The following is a 20,609-nucleotide window of genomic DNA, read 5'->3' as shown; positions in this document are numbered from 1 at the left end:
TGCTGTCTGTGCTCAGTTGCTGTTTTAAACTGTTTCTTCTGATATCAAATTAACTCCCATGCCAAGATGAAGACCAAATAAGAACAGAATGTTTATTGGGGAAAATAATTAAGGAATTCCTTGTTTGATGGACACCCATAAAGACTCACCTCTTGAAACGTTCTACTTTAGGGATCTCTTCTGGATATTCTTTGGCATGTTCCCCAATGATGGGCTTACACTGCTGTGTCCTGACTCACCGTCCTGTTAAAGACAGGACTTTCAACCTCTCAGGTGTATTACAGTGGCCAGGTTCTCTCGAAGATGCAAAAGAGGGTCATGGCGTGTGCTCAGGACACCTTCAGAGTGTGTCTATAGGAACAGGGCCTCTGAGAGGAACGGATCCCCACCTGTGGCAACAGGAAGATCTTGGGCCAGCCTTTTCCAGAGCCGCTCCAGGGGGGTCATGGCTCGGTGAAGATCACACCCAGCAGCATGCCCTGGATTGTGGTTTAAGGAACTGGGTGGATGCCGGTGCCCATCCATGAGACACCCCAGGGAACATTGGCCTGGGGCTACTAGCAGTCTGCAGTGCTTATGGGACATCTGAGTGCAGATGGCCCATATGTCTCAGCCTGTGGGGGAAGTGGGGCCCAGTTGAGACATCTTAGGTAGATCTGGTGACAGGAAAAGCCATCACCATAGAGGGATACTAGTGAAAATAAGTCAGATGGGTAAAAGCTCTGGGGGGTGACGTGGTCACCCAAGGATCATGTATCGAATGGAAGAGCACAGGGCACAGGTTGAAAACCAGAAGAAAACAAAACCAATATTTAGGAGGGGATCAAAGTAAATGGACAGACAAGGAGGCTTAGAAGTAATGAACTGAGAGGGAGGAAGAAAGCCAGGATGGGCTGCTGTCACAGACTCTGACCAAGGAAAGTGTTTTTGAAGACGGAATGTGTCTGTGGCCAATATAGCACTGGGTACTACGGTTTGCCCCATGGAGCTCTTGGGATACATTAGCAAGGGGATGTTCTGTGGATGGGCACTCAGAGGAGGAAACAAAAGGTAAACAGATAACGATGCTCCTGGAGTCAATATCTTCAAGAAGCATGGCTTGAAAGGAATGAAAGACTCAGGGTATTGGGGGTAGAGGCCTGTGTGCTTGCAGGGTATGCTATTTTCTATTCCCCAAACCAAAGAGACCAGGATGCCAGTTCAAAAAGAATCGTCAGGACAGAGTGGAGAATTGGAATGATCTTCACAGGTGAGTATTCATGTTGAGAGGGGAGTGTGGTATTTTCAAAGCAGCAGTGGAGTTCCAGGAAGACCTCCTTCCTCTCCCTCTGGGCCCCACTCTGCCTCTGCGACCCATGGCACAGGAAGAGCTAGGGTGGTGGTGGGGGACGTGGGTTGCTGAGATCACGTCTCAATGTATGCTCCTTAGACTCCACAGACACTTTAATGTATTTTTCCTCCCTGGATGATCTGATCTTCCTCATGAGTGTTCACCCTTCATACTGGTTAGTAACGGGAAAACCCCCACTGAAGTTGCTTCTGACTTGGAAAGTGTGGTTGCATGCAACCAACTGAATATCCACAGATACAAATGCTCAGTCTATTCTGGTGAACATGCTCTCTACTTCTTTCAGCGATGGACTGGGGTATATGTCACTTACAAGGCTCGCAGTCATGTGGGAGAGGGAGTCTATAACACGGCATACGTTTGTTCCTCACAGAGGCCTCAGTGTTCCCTGAGGGAAAAATGACTGTCCTCTCCTGGCTCCAGCTGTCGATGCTGACCTGTACCGCCCATGGGTGGGGGTGGTGAAACCTGCATTTTTGTCTCCCTCCTCTTGCTGTGGACCCAGTGCTCCCTGGCTGACTGAGCCTCAGCCACCCTGCTGGCATCAGCACACCCCTCTGAATCTGGGTATCATCGTCCAGCCCATCAACAGGCAGGGACGTCCACCCTCGGCCCCAAGGTCCCCTAGCCCATTGCCTGCTTAGGCTTCATCTGGGTTCAGTCCCTTTCCACATTTCTTCCTAAAGTGATGCAGATCCCTCCCTTGGATCTCACCTGCACAGCAGCAGGAACCAAGATCAGCTCCAGAAAACAAAATTCCTAAACTGCAGCCACCCTTCTGCCCAAAGACTCCGTTGGGTCACTGTACAGTGTGCCCCTGGAGTCCCAGGTGCGAATAGGGTGGAATCCTCCTGTCCCCGGTGTTCATTTCTTGTCACACCTCCCTTGTCTGAGCTTGCTCACCTCTGCCTGCCACTGCCTCTGTGGGCCATTCCCCCCTGTGACTTTGGGATGCTCTTTCCTTTGTCTTGTCTTTCATTTGACCCAAGACTTCCCAAACAATAGGTGCAAGGCATGGGATCCCGAGCAGAGGTGAGGGGCTGGTGTAGTTAGGAGCACACATGCAGAGGGGCAGCTGACTGCCAGGGCAGAAACACCGAGTTTGGGACTGGGAAACTTGAGAAATCCCACGGGCTTGCTTCTTCCTTCTCCAAGAATTATTGCCGGGTGGGGCTGGTGGTCATCAGGATGGAGGAACGTTACTACTATGTAGTGTAGTAGTGTAGGTAGGTGAGAGTGAAAATGAACAGCAGTTCCTCTCTGGCCAGGGATTTAAGATAAAACACTTCTGTAAAGTTGTAAAGTTTGCTTCTCAACGCTCTGGTGCTCAGACATAGGCAGGGCGTGGGTAGGCAGGAGGGTGCAAGGAGAACAAGAGGTGTGTTTGCCAGGGACAGATTCCAGCCCTGGCTCAGTGGATCCAGGAGGGGCCAGGCGAGTAGTGTTGAAGGACGTGTGGTAGGTGAGGTGGGGGTTTCCCAGATTCTGGTATCAGTGCATTGGCACTAGAGCGAGGGAGCTGGAGGACAGGACATCATGTTGAGGGTGATGAGAGGGAGGAAGGCTAGAAACAGGACACCATGAGGGGCGCGGTCTTTCCTGATGCCTGGGGCGGGACCATGGGCAAGGGGATGCTCGGGTGGGGAGGAGGGGAACATCGAAGAGGACGGAGAGTCCCCGGGATGACCGGGTGAGCCTCGTGGGCACTGAGGACGGATCAGAAGAGTGAGGGCTGAGAGAACAGTGAGTGTACCAAGGGAGGAACGCGTTCACAGGCCTGGGGTGGGCGGGAGGAGAAATACAGGGGACTTGTACCGGTCCCGCACTTTGCGGGCTTCGGCAGTGGGCGACAGGACCCGGACATACCCGGTCAGGTTCCTCAGTGAATGAAGACTTTGAAACAGGGTCCAGGAGAAAACTCCCAACCAACCCGGGCCAGGAGACTGTCGCGGGGCTCACTGGGTTCCTGCGCGCAGGTCCAGAACCAGCCAATCGGAGCGCAGCCGGGCCCACCAAGCTCCGGATTTCCCGGATTCCGTGACTTCCTGCCCGTGTTGCCTTGGTTCCGCAGGTCGCTGGAGAGGAGCCCGCGGTCCACGGGTGGTCTGGCCGGGCCCCTTCGAGAGGGTTCCTTCCTTTCTCTGGTTCTCAAGGGCATCCTCCTCAACATCCGCATCCACGCTGTCCAGTCCTCTGCGCGAAAACAGAAGGGATGGATTTTCTTCCGGTCCTGTGGCGTTTTGATTTCTGTGATCTGCAGGTGGCAGTGTTGCTCCACGTATCGACATTCTGTTTCTCCCCCGCCCTTCGCCGTTGAAAAAAACGCGACAAAGCCTTTTGCCACAAGAAGTGTTGTATATTTTTCTCTGCTTGCACAGGTTGGCTGGTTCAAACTGCATCTGAACCCTTCAGACAGCCCTTTGTGGAAACTTTGAACAAACTCATTGACACTTAAAATTACAATAAAATAATATAAGCTTATATATTGAGCTCCCTTGTCTTCTGATCCTAGAGGAAATGCTGTATTTAAAAAGAACTTTATTATGACAGTGAGTTTTGACTTGAAAATGTTTATGTGAAGTGGAAATGAAAGTTGCTCAGTCCTATCAGATTCTTTAAGACCCCTTGGACTGTGTAGGCTGCCAGGCTCCTCTGCCCATGGGATTCTCCATTCAAGAATATTGGAGTGGGTTGCCATTTCCTTCTGCAGAGGATCTTTCCAACCCAGGGACTGAACCTGGGCCTCCTGCATTGCAGGCTGTCTCCTTACCATCCGAGCCCCCTACAATAATAACATGACAGGGACAAGTGCCAAGCTAAGATCCTGCTGGGTAATTGATGCTGGACACCACCCAGGAGGCAGGTGGTGTTACTTCCCTCATTTTTGCCTTTGAGAACTGTGGCACACAGAGGGAGAATCAGCTGCCAAGGTTCCCTGGGTTCCTCCAGGAGTGTCCCTCCGTTCAGGTCTCAAGTCTGTCAGATTGTAGTTTGCACACTGGTTTGCAGGATGCTTTCCTATCCCCAAGAGAAGAATGAAATAAAACAATGGGAATGAGGGTAAAGTGAAAGTGTTAGTCGCTCAGCACTGTCTGATTCTTTGAGACCCCCTGGACTGTAGCCCACCAGGCTCCTCTGTCCATGGGGATTCTCCAGGCAAGAATATTGGAGTTGGTTGCCATTCCCTTCTCCAGCGGATCTTCCCGACCCAGGGATCGACCCTAGGTCTCACAGGGATTGCACCGAGGTCTCCCACATTGCTGGCTGATTCTTTACCATTTGAGCCTCCAGGGAAGCCCAAATGAATGTAAAATAGCCTGCAAAACTTTTTAAAATGTATAATAACATAGTTATTACAATAAGATGCTAAATGAACAGGGAGGGTGGCACATAGAATACAATTCATGTACTGTATCAGTATCATGGCACAACACAATGATAAAGTAAAGCATCTGGAACAAATCAGGTACTTTTCATTTGGTCTATATTTGACCAGATTTATATTGAGAACAGACTGTGGGTCATTTCTTGGTTGATAATGGAAATACTAGTGTGAGGTAAAACACAGCAAAAGATACAGCACCTGTCCTTAGACAGTTCTATTGTATTTCCCATTCAGGTAGGGGATCAGAGATGAGAAATATAGCTCTGGGGACTACCTGAGAGACAGATGGACAGACAGCAGAATTCATTTTCCCTTCTGAAGAATCTCATGGGCATTTGCTGGGTACACAACATTGAGCTCTGAGGGTGGGGAGGAAAAGTAGATTTCATCACTCATGTCTCCTGTAATGAAAAGGGAAGCTATTTGTTATTAGGGGAAAGATGTTTGTGAATCACAGGTATGAAAAAGGTCTTATGTTCAGAATACATAAGGAATTTTAAAATTGCAAAGGACAAAAAGTAGTGAAGGCAGACAGATCCTTTTGTCAGGAATTCAGGTGTGGAAGGAGAAACCAGAAAGTGGCAGCCCTGGGCATTTTCAGGGTGATGGACGTGGCTTGTTCCTGGTCATGGTGGTGATCACTAGAATTTGCTGTGTGTCAGAGCTCAGAAAGCTTCACACCCAAAAGCAAGCAGTCCAGGACTTCCCAGGTTGTCCAGTGATTAAGAATCCACCTGCCATATAAAATTAATATACAGAAATCCCCTGCATTCCTATACACTAGCAATGAAAAATCAGAAACAGAAATTAAGGAAACAATCCCATTCACCATTGCAACGAAAATAATAAATTGCTTAGGACTAAATTTACCTAAAGAAACAAAAACCTGTATACAGAAAACTATATATTAAAAAAAAAAACTGGTGAAAGAAATCAAAGATAACACAAATAGATGGAGAAATGTACCATGTTCTTGGATTGAAGAATCAATATAGTGAAAATAATTGTACTACCCAAAGCAATCTGTAGATTCCTCACAACCCCAAATTACCAATGGTATTTTTCACAGAACTAGAAGAAATAATTTCACAGTTTGTATGGAAACAAAAAGACCCCGAATTCCCAAAGCAATCTTGAGAGAGAAGAGTGTAATGCAGGAATCAACATTCCTGACTCAGACTATATTACAAAGCCACAGTCATCAAGATGGTATGGTACTGGCACAAAGAGAAATATAGATCAATGGAACAAAACAGAAATCTCAATAATAAATCCCTGCACCTATGAACACCTTGTCTTTGACAAAGGATGCACAAATATGCAATAGCTAAAACACAGTCTGTTCAATGCCTGATGCTGGAAAAATTGGTCACCTATGTGTAAAAGAATGAAACTGGAAGACCTTCCAACACCATACACAAAAATAAACTGAAAATGGGTTAAAGACCTAAATGTAAGACCAGAAAGTATAAAACTCTTAAGAGGGAAACATAGGCAGAACACTCTGTGACATAAATCACAGCAAAACCCTCTAGGATCCACCTCCCAGAGTAATGGAAATAAAAACAAACAAACAAAAAAAAAAACAAATGGGACCTAATTAAACTTAAAAGCTTTTGAACAGTGAAGGATACTATAAGCAAGGTGAAAACACAGCCCTCAGAACAGCAAAAAATAGCAAATGAAACAACTGACAACGAATGAATCTCCAAAATATACAAGAAGGTCATGGAGGTCGATATCAAAAAAATGATCAACCCAATAAAAAGTAGGCAAGTGACCTAAACAGGCATTTCTCCAAAGACATACATATGGCTAATAAAGACATGAAAAGATGTTCAGTATCACAGATTATTAGAAAAATGCAAATCAAAACCACAATGAGGTATCATCTCACACAGGTCAGAATGGCCATCATCAAAATGTCTACAAACAATAAATGCTGGAGAGTGTGGGGAGAAAAGGGAACATTATTCCACGGTTGGTGGGAATGCAAACTGGTATAGTTACTATGGAGAATAGTGTGCAGATTCCTTAAAAAAACTGGGAATGGAACTGCCATACGACCCACTGCAGGGCATACACCCCAAGGAAACCAGATTTGAAAGAGACATATGTACCCCAATGTTTACTGCAGCACTATTTACAATAGTTAGGACATTGAAGCACCCTAGATGTCTATGAGCAGATGAATGGATAAGGAAGTGGTGGTAAATATACACAATGGAATATTACCCTGCTATTGAAAAGGAACACACCTGAATCAGTTCTAATGAGGTGGATGAACCTGGAGCCTGTTATACAGACAGAAGTAAGTCAGAAAGAGAAAGACAAATACTTATATTAATACATCTAAATGGAATTTAGAAAAGCGGTAGCAACGATTCTACATGCAGGGTAGCAAAGAAGACAGAGACCTATACAACAGACTTTTCAACTCAGTGGGGGAAGGGGAGGGTGGGATGATTCAAATTAATAGCATTGAAACATACACATTACCATATGTAAAATAGAGAACCAGCGCAAGTTCAATGCATGACCTGCATGAAGCAGGTCACCCAAAGCCGGTGATCTGGGACAACCCAGAGGGATAGGGTGGGGAGGGACGTGGGACCCCCAGTTCAGGAATGGGGGGACACATATATAACTGTGGTCAATTCATGTTAATATATGGCAAAAACCATCAGAATATTGTAAAGAATTATTCTCCAATTAAATTAATGATTAAAAAAAAAAAAAAGAAGAATCCACCTGCCAATGAAACGGGCAGGCGTTCAGTCCCTGGTCCAGGCAGTTTCCACGTGCCACAGAGCAGCTAATACTGTGTGTCACAACTCCTGAACCCGCCTTCTCCAACTACTGGAGCCACGAGCCTAGAGCTCATGCTCCGCAACAAGAGCAGTCTCTGCAATGAGAAGCCCGTGCACCACCGCTAGAGAGTAGTGCTCCTTCTCCACAGCTAGAGAAAGCCCTCGTGCAGCAACAAAGACTCAGTGCAACCACAATAAAGAAAGAAATAAGAAAGAGGGGAGGAGCCAAGATGGCGGAGGAGTAGGACAGGGAGAACACTTTCTCCCCCACAAATTCATCAAAAGAGCATTTAAACGTCGAGTAAATTCCACAAAACAACTTCTGAATGCCGGCAGACGACATCAGGCACCCAGAAAAGCAACCCAACTCTTTGAAAGGAGGTAGGAAAAAATATAAAAGACAAAAAAAAGAGACAAAAGAGGGAGGGACGGAGTTCCGTCCAGGGAAGGGAGTCTTAAAAAGAGAGAAGTTTCCAAACACCAGGAAACCTTCTCACTGCCGAATTTGTGCCGAGCTTTGGAAGCACAGAGGGCAACATAAAAGGGAGAAAAAATAAATAAATAAACAATTAAAAATCGCAGATTGTGAGCCCTACGGTAACTCCCCCAGCGGAGAAGCAGCACAGACGCCTGCACATGGCATTAGCAAGCGGGGGCTGGGCAGGGAAGTGCAGCGCGGGCTGTGTCCCTTAGAGTAAGAATCGGGACCGAATGTCCGGAGCGCTATCTGAGCGAAATAATTTGGGCTAGCAAACCAGACTGTGGGATATCTACCACGCGAAAAGCCAGCCCTAACCTAAGACACCGCCAGGCCCGCGCACAGAACAAAGGACTGAACAGAGATAGCCGGCTGCAGACCTTCCCCCTCCGGTGACAGGCAGCCAGAGCCGGAAGGGGGCAATCGCAGCCCCAGAGAGACACTATCTATAAAACTGTAAGCAGGCTTCTTTGCTAACTAAAACTTCTTGGGGGTCTGGACGGTCAACATCTGCCTGAGAAGGTGCGCCGGTTTTACACCCAGATAACCGAGTGGCAGGGAGGCGATAAGTCGCAGCATTGGCGCTCACCAAACACCTCATCACCTGAGCTGCTCGGATCTGGGAAGAGCACAAAACGGCAGGCCCAACCGAGTCTGCGCCTCTGAGGACTACCCGAGTGCCTGAACCTGAGCGGCTTGGACCTGGGAGCTCAGCCCAGGGCCGGCCTCTGATTGTTCCCGGCGGAACAACCTAGAGCCCGAGCAGTGTGGGCAGGGAGGCTACATGCGCCGTGAGCGGGGGCAGACCCAGTGTGGCTGAGGCACTGCGAGCGCACGCCAGTGTTAGCTGTTTGCAGCATCCCTCCCTCCCTCCCCACAGCGCGGCTGAACAAGTGAGCCTAAAAAAAAAAAAAAAAAAAAAAAAAAAAGTGTCCTCCACCGTCCCCTTTGTGTCAGGGCGGGAACCAGACACTGAAGAGACCAGCAAACAGAAGAAGCTATAACAGAGGGAAACGCCTTGGAAGCTACAGGCCATAGATTAAAACCCTGTGGTTACTACGGACTACATAGGAAGGGGCCTATAGATCTTGAGAAATATAAGTCGGACCAATGAACTAGCCAAAAATGAACTGAACCCACAATACGCACAACAAAACCAGAGAAAGACCTAGATATATTTTTACTATTTTTACGATCAATCTTTCTTTCTTTTTTTTTATTTTTTTAAAAAAAATTTTAAGTCCTCTATTGTCCTTTAATTTTCACTTTTATAACTATTACTTTGCAAAAAAAAAAAAAAGACCCTATTTTTTTTTCTTCTTCAGCAAACTTCATATATATATTTTATAATTTTTTGACCATGTTTTGTTTTTTTTTCTCTTTCTTCTTTTCTTTAACATTGTATTTTTGAAATTCCAAACTCTACTCTAGATTTTTAATTTTAGCCTTTTGGTATATGTTATCAATTTTGTACCTATAGTTTTTTTCATAATTTCTGTGACTTTTTTTTCCCCTCTGTTTCTTTCTCTTCTTCTTTTGTATAACATCGTATATCTGCGACTCCAAACTCTACTCAAGATTTTTAATTTATGCTTTTTGGTATTTGATATCAATTTTGTACCTATATTTTCTTTATAATTTTTGTGACATTGTTTTTGTTGGTTTGTTTGTTTTCTCTCTTTATTTTTCTTCTTCTTTTTTTTAACATTGTACTTTTGAAATTCCAAACTCTACTCTAGATTTTTAACTTTTGCTTTTTGGTATTAGTTATCAATTTTGTACCTGTAGTTTCTTTATAATTTTTGCGACCTTGTTTGTTTTTCTTTGTTCGTTTTTTCTCTCTTTCTTTTCCTTCTTCTTTTCTTTAACATCGTATTTTTGAAATTCCAAACTCTACTCTAGATTTTTAATTTTAGCCTTTTGGTATATGTTATCAATTTTGTACCTATAGTTTTTTTTTTTTATAATTTCTGTGACTTTTTTTTCTTTTTTTTCCCTCTGTTTCTTTCTCTTCTTCTTTTATATAACATCATATATCTGCGACTCCAAACTCTACTCAAGATTTTTAATTTATGCTTTTTGGTATTTGATATCAATTTTGTACCTGTATTTTCTTTATAATTTTTGCAACATTGTTTTTGTTGGTTTGTTTGTTTTCTCTCTTTATTTTTCTTCTTCTTTTTTTTAACATTGTATTTTTGAAATTCCAAACTCTACTCTAGATTTTTAATTTTTGCTTTTTGGTATTAGTTATCAATTTTGTACCTGTAGTTTCTTTATAATTTTTGCGACCTTGTTTGTTTTTCTTTGTTCGTTTTTTCTCTCTTTCTTTTCCTTCTTCTTTTCTTTAACATCGCATTTTTGAAATTCCAAACTCTACTCTAGATTTTTAATTTTTGCTTTTATGTATTTGTTACCAATTTTGTACCTTTAAGAATCCAATCTTCAGGACCCATTTTTTTCACTAGGGAATGAGATTATTGGCTTGACTGCTCTCTCTCCCTTTGGACTCTCCGTTTTCTCCACCAAGTCGCCTGTATCTCCTCTCTAACCCCTCTCTACTCTACCCAACTCTGTGAATTTCTGTGTGTTCCAGACGGTGGAGAACACTTAAGGAACTGATTACTGGCTGGATCTGTCTCCCTCCTTTTCATTTCCCCCTTTTATCCTTCTGGCCACCTCTGTCTCCTGCCTCCTTCTTCTCTTCTCTGTATAACTCCGTGAACATCTCTGAGCAGTCCAGTTGTGGAGTGCACATAAGGAAGTGACTACTGGCTAGCCCACTCTCTCCACTATTGATTCCACCTCATCTCATTTGGGTCACCTCTAACTCCCTCCTCCCTCTTCTCTTCTCCATATAACGCTGTGAACCTCTCTGAGTGACCCTCACAGTAGAGAAACTTTTCATCTTTAACGTAGATGTTTTATCAATGGTGCTGTATAGAAGGAGAAGTTTTGAAACTACTGTAAAAATAAGACCGATAACTGGAAGTAGGAGGCTTAAGTCCAAACCCTGACTCCAGGGAACTCCTGACTCCAAGGAACATTAATTGACAGGAGCTCATCAAACGCCTCCATACCGACACTGAAACCAAGCACCACACAAGGGCCAACAAGTTCCAGGGCAAGACATACCAAGCAAATTCTCCAGCAACAAAGGAACACAGCCCTGAGCTTCAAGATACAGGCTGCCCAAAATCACCCCCAAACCATAGACATCTCATAACTCATTACTGGACATTTCATTACACTCCAGAGAGAAGAAATACAGCTCCATCCACCAGAACATCGACACAAGCTTCCCTAACCAGGAAACCTTGACAAGCCACCTGTACAAACCCACACACAGTGAGGAAATGCCACAATAAAGAGAACTCCACAAACTGCCAGAATACAGAAAGGACACCCCAAACTCAGCAATTTAAACAAGATGAAGAGACAGAGGAATAGCCAGCAGATAAAGGAACAGGATAAATGCCCACCAAACCAAACAAAAGAGGAAGAGACAGGGAATCTACCTGATAAAGAATTCCAAATAATGATAGTGAAATTGATCCAAAATCTTGAAATTAAAATGGAATCACAGATAAATAGCCTGGAGGCAAGGATTGAGAAGATGCAAGAAAGGTTTAACAAGGACTTAGAAGAAATAAAAAAGAATCAATATATAATGAATAATGCAATAAGTGAAATTAAAAACACTCTGGAGGCAACAAATAGTAGAATAACAGAGGCAGAAGATAGGATTAGTGAATTAGAAGATAGAATGGTAGAAATAAATGAATCAGAGAGGATAAAAGAAAAACGAATTAAAAGAAAGGAGGACAATCTCAGAGACCTCCAGGACAATATTAAACGCTACAACATTCGAATCATAGGGGTCCCAGAAGAAGAAGACAAAAAGAAAGACCATGAGAAAATACTTGAGGAGATAATAGTTGAAAACTTCCCTAAAATGGGGAAGGAAATAATCACCCAAGTCCAAGAAACCCAGAGAGTCCCAAACAGGATAAACCCAAGGCGCAACACCCCAAGACACATAGTAATCAAATTAACAAAGATCAAACACAAAGAACAAATATTAAAAGCAGCAAGGGAAAAACAACAAATAACACACAAGGGAATACCCATAAGGATAACAGCTGATCTTTCAGTAGAAACTCTTCAAGCCAGGAGGGAATGGCAAGACATACTTAAAATGATGAAAGAAAATAACCTACAGCCCAGATTATTGTACCCAGCAAGGATCTCATTCAAGTATGAAGGAGAAATCAAAAGCTTTTCAGACAAGCAAAAGCTGAGAGAATTCTGCACCACCAAACCAGCTCTCCAACAAATACTAAAGGATATTCTCTAGACAGGAAACACAAAAATGGTGTATAAATTCGAACCCAAAACAATAAAGTAAATGACAATGGGATCATACTTATCAGTAATTACCTTAAACGTAAATGGGTTGAATGCCCCAACCAAAAGACAAAGACTGGCTGAATGGATACAAAAACAAGACCCCTACATATTTTGTCTACAAGAGACCCACCTCAAAACAGGGGACACATACAGACTGAAAGTGAAGGGCTGGAAAAAGATTTTCCATGCAAATAGGGACCAAAAGAAAGCAGGAGTAGCAATACTCATATCAGATAAAATAGACTTTAAAACAAAGGCTGTGAGGAGAGACAAAGACGGTCACTACATAATGATCAAAGGATCAATCCAAGAAGAAGATATAACAATTATAAATATATATGCACCCAACACGGGAGCACCGCAGTATGTAAGACAAATGCTAACAAGTATGAAAGGAGAAATTAACAATAACACAATAATAGTGGGAGACTTTAATACCCCACTCACACCTAGGGATAGATCAACTAAACAGAAAATTAACAAGGAAACACAAACTTTAAATGATACAATAGACCAGTTAAACCTAATTGATATCTATAGGACATTTCATCCCAAAACAATGAATTTCACCTTCTTCTCAAGCGCACATGGAACCTTCTCCAGGATAGATCACATCCTGGGCCATAAAGCTAGCCTTGCTAAATTCAAAAAAATAGAAATCATTCCAAGCATCTTTTCTGACCACAATGCAGTAAGATTAGATCTCAATTACAGGAGAAAAACTATTAAAAAATCCAACATATGGAGGCTGAACAACACGCTGCTGAATAACCAACAAATCACAGAAGAAATCAAAAAAGAAATCAAAATTTGCATAGAAATGAATGAAAATGAAAACACAACAACCCAAAACCTGTGGGACACGGTAAAAGCAGTCCTAAGGGGAAAGTTCATAGCAATACAGGCACACCTCAAGAAACAAGAAAAAAGTCAAATAAATAACTTAACTCTACACCTAAAGCAACTAGAAAAGGAAGAAATGAATCCTCTACATAGAAAACCCTAAAGACTCCACCAGAAAATTACTAGAACTAATCAATGACTATAGTAAAGTTGCAGGATATAAAATCAACACATAGAAATCCCATGCATTCCTATACACTAATAATGAGAAAACAGAAAGAGAAATTAAGGAAACAATTCCATTCACCATTGCAACGGAAAGAATAAAATACTTAGGAATATATCTACCTAAAGAAACTAAAGACCTATATATAGAAAACTATAAAACACTGGTGAAAGAAATCAAAGAGGACACTAACAGATGGAGAAATATACCATGTTCATGGATTGGAAGAATCAATATAGTGAAAATGAGTATACTACCCAAAGCAATCTATAGATTCAATGCAATCCCTATCAAGCTACCAACAGCATTCTTCACAGAGCTAGAACAAATAATTTCACAATTTGTATGGAAATACAAAAAACCTCGAATAGCCAAAGCGATCTTGAGAAAGAAGAATGGAACTGGAGGAATCAACCTACCTGACTTCAGGCTCTACTACAAAGCCACAGTTATCAAGACAGTATGGTACTGGCACAAAGACAGAAATATAGATCAAGGGAACAAAATAGAAAGCCCAGAGATAAATCCATGCACATATGGACACCTTATCTTTGACAAAGGAGGCAAGAATATACAATGGATTAAAGACAATCTCTTTAACAAGTGGTGCTGGGAAATCTGGTCAACCACTTGTAAAAGAATGAAACTAGAACACTTTCTAACACCATACACAAAAATAAACTCAAAATGGATTAAAGATCTAAACGTAAGACCAGAAACTATAAAACTCCTAGAGGAGAACATAGGCAAAACACTCTCTGACATACATCACAGCAGGATCCTCTATGACCCACCTCCCAGAATATTAGAAATAAAAGCAAAAATAAACAAATGGGACCTAATTAACCTTAAAAGCTTCTGCACATCAAAGGAAACTATTAGCAAGGTGAAAAGACAGCCTTCAGAATGGGAGAAAATAATAGCAAATGAAGCAACTGACAAACAGCTAATCTCGAGAATATACAAGCAACTCCTACAGCTCAACTCCAGAAAAATAAATGACCCAGTCAAAAAATGGGCCAAAGAACTAAATAGACATTTCTCCAAAGAAGACATACAGATGGCTAACAAACACATGAAAAGATGCTCAACATCACTCATTATCAGAGAAATGCAAATCAAAACCACTATGAGGTACCATTTCACACCAGTCAGAATGGCTGCGATCCAAAAGTCTACAAGCAATAAATGCTGGAGAGGGTGTGGAGAAAAGGGAACCCTCTTACACTGTTGGTGGGAGTGCAAACTAGTACAGCCACTATGGAGAACAGTGTGGAGATTCCTTAAAAAACTGGAACTAGAACTGCCTTATGATCCAGCAATCCCACTGCTGGGCATACACACTGAGGAAACCAGAAGGGAAAGAGACACGTGTACCCCAATGTTCATCGCAGCACTGTTTATAATAGCCAGGACATGGAAGCAACCTAGATGTCCATCAGCAGACGAATGGATAAGAAAGCTGTGGTACATATACACAATGGAGTATTACTCAGCCATTAAAAAGAATACATTTGAATCAGTTCTAATGAGGTGGATGAAACTGGAGCCTATTATACAGAGTGAAGTAAGCCAGAAAGAAAAACACCAATACAGTATACTAATGCATATATATGGAATTTAGAAAGATGGTAACAATAACCCTGTGTACGAGACAGCAAAAGAGACACTGATGTATAGAACAGTCTTATGGACTCTGTGAGAGAGGGAGAGGGTGGGAAGATTTGGGAGAATGGCATTGAAACATGTAAAATATCATGTATGAAACGAGTTGCCGGTCCAGGTTCGATGCACGATACTGGATGCTTGGGGCTGGTGCACTGGGACGACCCAGAGGGATGGAATGGGGAGAGAGGAGGGAGGAGGGTTCAGGATGGGGAACACATGTATACCTGTGGCGGATTCATTTTGATATTTGGCAAAACTAATACAATTATGTAAATTTTAAAAATAAATAAAAAAAAAAAAAAGAAAGAAATAAGAAAGAAAACCAGGCTGATCTTACGGTATGTTCATTTGAAAAATCCAGTGGAAGATATTGAAGTAGGTGCATCTCTATATTCTTTGAATACTCATATCTTGGGTGAAGCTAACAAAAATCACATCACAGGCTATATTAAAACTTTAGAGCAGCTTCCCAGGCACTACTCGTTTCTAGAAACTACTTTTCTCAGAGAACTTACTTCGGAACTTTAGTAACAGGAACTGCAGCCTCCAGCACATTCAAGGGCAGGAAACAAAACACATTAGGAAGACACGGTTCAAATCCTGTGAGTTGCCTGTGACCACAGGCTAGGATGAACACACGTCCCAGAAAGAGTCTCTTCACATTTCAGTAACTGATCCTATATTTCAACCACTTAGTTCAGTTCTTCAGGGCCACTGCTGTCCCCTTAAACAAACACTTCGTGTGAAACATTTGGAAAATGACCTCAACCCAATTCACTCCCAACCACTTTTCACATTTCACAAGGAGTCTCTCTCAATGATATTTCTTCACCTAGAAGGCCAATTCTCAGATAAAGAAAAGAATTCACACACACCTTGTGAAGAAATAGTGAGATTTTAGAAACTGACTCACAACTAGCCCATGGTTCATCATTCTTTTCTCTCTTCTCCCTCCATCCACTCTGAGAAATGAATATTTGGCCATGCTATCTGCTTTGCCCACCAAGTTTCTCATACCACACACGTGGTGTTAATAGTGAGCCTATACACAAAGGCATTAATACCAGTTAGACCTATTGAAGTCGGCTACCTGGGGGCAGGGAGGTGGCTGGGGCAATGAATTCATCATCTCATTTCCTTCACCACCCCACCCCATTTCATTCCCTGCAGTCACTGGGCCCAAATGAAAAAAGATATCATACCAAATCTCTCCTTAAATCACCACTGCCTCAAGATTCCTTCCTTATCTTACATGGCTTCTGAGGCCAGGGAACAGATTTTACCTGAGATGAGTAAAGCTAGAGAGACAGCCCATTGGCCAGAGATTCTGTTTGGGAGGTGATGTCTCAGTGTACTTCTTCCCCACTGTGATGAATAAAGAAAAAGTCATCTTGGCTTGGCTCTGGTGCCGCATGTTTCAGATGTTAGCCACTAGATGGCGGGCTAGTAAGGTACTTGGATACTTGATCAATAGACTTTCAGTTCAGTTCAGTTGCTTAGTCATGTGCAACTCTTTGTGACCCCATGGACTGCAGCATGCCAGGCCTCCCTGTGCATCACCACCTCCCGGAGCTTACTCAAACTCATGTCCATTGAGTCGGTGATACCATCCAACCATCTCATTCTCTGTTATCCCTTTCTCCTCCCACCTTCAATCTTTCCCAGCATCAGGGTCTTTTCCAATGAGTCAGTTCTTCCCATCAGGTGTTCAAAGTATTGGAGTTTCAGCTTCGGTATCAGTCCTTCTAATGAATATTCAGGACTTATTTCCTTTAGGATGGACTGGTTGGATCTCCTTGCTGTCCAAGGGACTCTCAAGCGTCTTCTCCAACACCACAGTTCAAAAGCATCAATTCTTTGGCACTCAGCTTTCTTTATAGTCCAACTCTCACATCCATACATGACTACTGGAAAAACCATAGCTTTGATTTGACAGGCCTTTGTTGGCAAAGTAATGTCTCTGCTTTTTAACATGCGATCTAGTTTGGTCGTAACTTTCTCCAAGTAGACTTGAAGGGAATTATATTACCCAGCCTAACGGGGTAGTGGGGGGTGGGGGTTCAGTTTCTTCATCCAGCAGTTGAAAAAACTTAAGAGCAGAGACTGAGGCTTCCTGAGGATGAAACAATTTAGCCTCAAGTCTACAGCCTTATAAACCCTGCATGAGACTCGAAATTGCTAGCCTGCTCTGCAGATTTGGGTCTCTAGAGTACAACCTGGATTTCCAGCCAGCCGACCGGCCCAAAGGACATCAGAATTGTCAGCACCCACAACCCCTTGATCCAGTTCCTTAAAATAAGTCTCTCTCTATTGGCTGTGTTTCTCTGGAGAAGCCTAATATACCCCCAATATGTCACATCTTTCTCTGTCCAATCCAAAAACATTGGCTGGGTCACAATATTATTCCACACCAGATGCTGTGCATTAAAGAAGCTGACAGAGGACACAGCCATTTATTTAGTGCCTTCCACCTGCCAGGTCATGGGCGCTAGGTGTTTCACATCTGTTATTTCTGGTTCAGTTCAGTTCAGTCGCTCAGTCATGTCCGACTCTTTGCAACCCCATGAATCACATCACGCCAGGACTCCCTGTCCATCACCAACTCCCGGAGTTCACTCAAACTCACGTCCATCGAGTCAGTGATGCCATCCAGCCATCTCATCCTCTGTCGTCCCCTTCATCTCCTGCCCCCAATCCCTCCCAGCATCAGAGTCTTTTCCAATGAATCAACTCTTCACATGAGGTGGCCAAAGTACTGGAGTTTCAGCTTTAGCATCATTCCTTCAAAAGAAATCCCAGGGCTGATCTTCAGAATGGACTGGATGGATCTCCTTGCAGTCCAAGGGACTCTCAAGAGTCTTCTCCAACACCACAGTTCAAAAGCATCAATTCTGTGGCGCTCAGCCTTCTTCACAGTCCAACTCTCACATCCATACATGACCACAGAAAAACCATAGCCTTGACTAGATGGACCTTTGTTGTAGGTCTCCCAATAAACTTCACCAACAGGTAGACCCATTGCCATTTTACAGATAAGGAATTTGAGACTGAAGGAGAGTGCCTGGGCTGGTAGGGCCTGCACTGGAACCCAACTTGAGTGTAAACTGTGAACTCTGGTATGGGGGGAGACGACATAGGGAGAGAAGTTTGGACACAGGTCCCAGAGAGTTTCCATGCCATGTGGGAGCATGGAAACATCACAGCCTTATTTTCAGTCCTGGGCATCCCCTTGCAATAGGGGGAGCTTCAATCCATCTGAGGACAAAATTACCAGGAACAGAATGATGCACGCAACAGAAGATGAAGTCTGTGAGTGGTTTCCAGGTGGGAGAGGTGTAACAGAAAAGCCAGCCTCCTGGTGAGGGTTCATCTAGCTGGGAGGGAAAAGCTCGAGGACTGTGGCTGAGAAGGAAGGAGCCTCTAGGGCTGGACACAGATGTTTAACGTGACCTTGAAGCTCAGTAGTTGTTATACCAGGGAATATGCCAGCACATCTCTACTAACCTCATTCCATACTCACAAATACAACTTGCTCAGTTCATGTCATTATTCAGAATAATTCACCCATTTTCAGGTGAGGCTGGTATGGCACAGTGAGCCAATTTAATTTCTCAAGATGTGATGATGACAAGTGCGAGAACTGGGTGCAAGGAAGGTTGTCTAGAAACAGAGCTAGTGTCCATACCCACACTCTGTATTGTTGCCTCATAAAAAGGAAAAAAAGAAGAAAATGAAAGAAAAAGAATAAAAGGAGACCCATGATGCTTACAGTATTGCGGCATCCATCTTGGACAGTGAGTAAAGAGAAAACTGCTCAAAGAACCTAATCAGAAAGGTAACTGACAATCACACAACATGAAATCAGGGGAATGGATGGGCTCAAGCACAGTGTACATGCACACGGAGAGCAGTGGGAGCACAAGGGAGGGCACGGGAAAGGTACGGAGTAGAAGAAGCTATGGAAGCAAGAGGAAGAGAGGAGAGCAGAGTGACAGGGCTCCTGTGGACTTGCCCAAGGACACTGAGCAGCAGGTTCAAACCGTCAAACCTGATGATGGCAGGATGAGTGGAAGTTACACCTCTCACCCATGAAATAAAGTAGCCTGGCTGTCCGAGCTGTATTCATCCAATAAGTATCCCATAGCGCCAACCTGGTCATCAATGCCCTCAGCACAGTGCCAAAAGCAGCCATAGCCTAGAACAGAACTCAGTCTCAGGAGATAATGGATTGTCCAAAATATAGAATAAATGGGAAGCCAAGTGGGAAGGGATGGACACTAGACACTCCTGTCCGAGTGGGGATAGAAGACAGGATGCCTACCACCCGCTCAAAGGAACAGAAATGTGAGCCTAGAATTTTCAGGGTTCACTCACTGGCAATTCAGTTGAGAAACAGCTGCTTGATGGTGATTCACTAGGAAGGGGAAAGGCGAGTGTTACTCTGGTACAATAAGGTTCTGGACAAGGTGGGAATAAAAGACAGACACAGCCCTGGGCCTATGAAAACCGAGCCAAGAGGTTTGCTCTAGCCACTTTTTTCGTGTATTGTGTTAGCAGCAAACAAATTTACAAAGTATCAACAGCTGCAGTGCTCTGTGTACCTCACCTTATCATCACTCTTAAGACGGTGAACGTGTTCTGAGCACCTGTAGGGCACCAGACTCCCAGACCGGTGCTTTCCAGACTTTGTGGGCACAAGAACGTTTCAGGCAGCAAGAGGGTCCTCAAGGAGCTCACCGTGGGGTGGGCAGGGAGCCAGACTGAAGACAATGGTCACACAAAAGTGTGATGAGAGCCTTGGCCTCAGGAGCCAGCGGAGGCTGGGATCAGAAGGTCATGAATGAGCTTCGCCTGGGGGTGGGATAACATATAATATTATTGTCCCCACTTGCAGACACGGGAGCCGAGGATCAGAGAGGGTGAGAATCTTACTCAAGGTCACGCTGCTTGGTAGTGGTCCTGACCATTTTTCATCTGTGTGGGTTGAAATGGGAAGGTTTCTGCACTATTCATAATACCACTCTCTCAATGTCGTCACCTATTTTAGCTCACAATCACCACATTACACATTCCCTTGGCTCTAGGTCCTCCTTTATTAGATGAATAATCTGCTGAACAATGTGTAGATTTCCTATTAGCACATCCAGTCTGTCCACTTTATGAACAAAATTTCCATGCAGAGCATGTTGGCTCTACCCAAACTCATTGTTTACACTGAGTTTGTACTGCACCCACATGCAGGGTAAAGAAAATGGATCACTGGAATCTGTAGTTTTACTTACCTTTTCACACAATCTCAAGCATAATTTTAAATGTAGCCAATAAGCACTTAAAAAGAGTAGAACCACTTCTTTCCTAAAATGACCACACATGAAAGAGTTCATTCAATGTCAGTATGTGCTAGGCAGGAGACTAAGCGCCTTCATAGGGAGTTGTGGAAA

General features: G+C 43.5%; 1 protein-coding gene and 1 long non-coding RNA gene across 3 annotated transcripts in view; both read left to right on the top strand.

The window, feature by feature from the left end:
* The window catches only part of LOC112582025 (P antigen family member 3-like), a 461,263-nt gene that overhangs the window by 111,787 nt on the left and 328,867 nt on the right, over positions 1-20,609 (top strand). The window lies entirely within an intron of this gene.
* LOC123331970 lies at positions 1,072-4,440 on the top strand. The gene is made up of 2 exons (XR_006548780.2): positions 1,072-3,091; positions 3,420-4,440. It is a non-coding gene; the product is annotated as an uncharacterized LOC123331970 (long non-coding RNA).

The sequence above is a fragment of the Bubalus bubalis genome, chromosome X, assembly GCF_019923935.1.
Source record: "Bubalus bubalis isolate 160015118507 breed Murrah chromosome X, NDDB_SH_1, whole genome shotgun sequence".
Classification (NCBI taxonomy): Eukaryota; Metazoa; Chordata; class Mammalia; order Artiodactyla; family Bovidae; genus Bubalus; species Bubalus bubalis.
The sequence above is the reverse complement of the archived record's forward strand: the minus strand, read 5'-3'. Positions and strand labels throughout refer to the sequence as shown.